The sequence below is a fragment of the Schistocerca americana genome, chromosome X (assembly GCF_021461395.2).
Source record: "Schistocerca americana isolate TAMUIC-IGC-003095 chromosome X, iqSchAmer2.1, whole genome shotgun sequence".
NCBI classification, from domain to species: Eukaryota; Metazoa; Arthropoda; class Insecta; order Orthoptera; family Acrididae; genus Schistocerca; species Schistocerca americana.
Window position 1 is genome coordinate 513,880,679 of NC_060130.1, and position 1,535 is coordinate 513,882,213.

The window sequence follows — 1,535 nt, forward strand, 5'->3', positions numbered from 1 at the left end:
TGTGATACTTTCAAAACAACTGCTTTTATACACTAAAATTCAGCATGTATTTCACGCAAACCAATTGGAGCTCTAGTAGACTTAGGAATACCATATGTAAACTCCACTTGTGTGGAATTTCTGTTTATATGAGTAGTACTAGCAGACTTGGGTACAGCACACGTACACACATCTATGAACACACACTTAACTCCTCGTCCTCATTGTGCATTTCGTGTTCCAATGGATACTTCATAATATCATCAAAAAGTGGTTTAACATACATTTGCCATAGACTGAGTCACGCCCTGCTGATACATATTTGCATCATACAGGCCACACAGATTCATGACACTTGGACGCTCTAAATATGTACATTGTGCTGGTTCTTGAAATGTTAACTTCATCATAAAACCCTCAAACATGTTGATGATGGATGCGTAGTTGCACCGAAGAAATTGATTTGTCAAGCTGATGGTTTGTACTCAGTTATCATACAATTCTCGATGTATTTCAGCTTGCTGCGTAGTTGACCCCACTCCATATCACTGAACTATACTTTTGTTCCCCACCAGACATTGCGTCAAATCGAAAGACTTGCACCAGACGAGCGGTCTACCCGACGGGAGGCCCTCGTCACACGACATTTTATTTTAATTCTCTATTGCCACTACAACTTCGAAGGCTCTGTCAAGTGCTAAACCAACATTAACGTGTTCAGTTCGTTGCAGGTCAGTTGATAAGTAGTCGTGAAGAACAGCATTCTGTAACGACTTAGATGACACTTAATGAGTGGTGCAGGCATTGGATACAGTGGAAAATCGGACTCTTGAAAACAGTTCCGTATCCTGCTCCAATATATCAGGTGCTGAACCAGGGAGTTTGTCTGCATGCTGACTTGATTTCTGCTTCTGCTGCTGCTTGGATGTACTTGATTTCCACTCAAACGTGCTGCAAGCTGCATCAGGGAGGATGTCTATGTGCTGGCTTGGTATCTATTGCTGCTGCTCCCATTCACGAAATGAATCAGGCACTGCATCGTCTATATCAGCGATCTGTTGAACTGAGGGAGAAGTAAAAGAAGACCATGATAAACACACACACACACACACACACACACACACACACACACACAAACATGATGAATTATAAACACTGAGAGAGAGGAGTAGATTAATACTTACAATCGACTGTGCGATTTGTTTCATCTGCCTGGAGGTGGTAGATCTCTGATGACACTTCATGATATGATGATCCGCCTTTCGTTATGGAGTGCACAGCACAAGGAGTGGGTTTGCTTGATGGCTAGTAGGCCTGTATTGAGGATGAGTGGTGGGTGTAGATGACCACACCATTATGGGAATTGGGACAACTATTTTGTACTGCGTTCATGCCCCAAGGTCAGCCATCTTGGATTCTAAGCCAGGTGCTGAGACTTTTGTTTTGGTTCACACTCACTGCCTGGACTCCAACCAGGTTGTGGAAACCAGAAATGTTGTTGGGTAGGTTTTAAGTGTGGAAAACCCTACTGTGCTCACTATGGTTCTCCATATGTT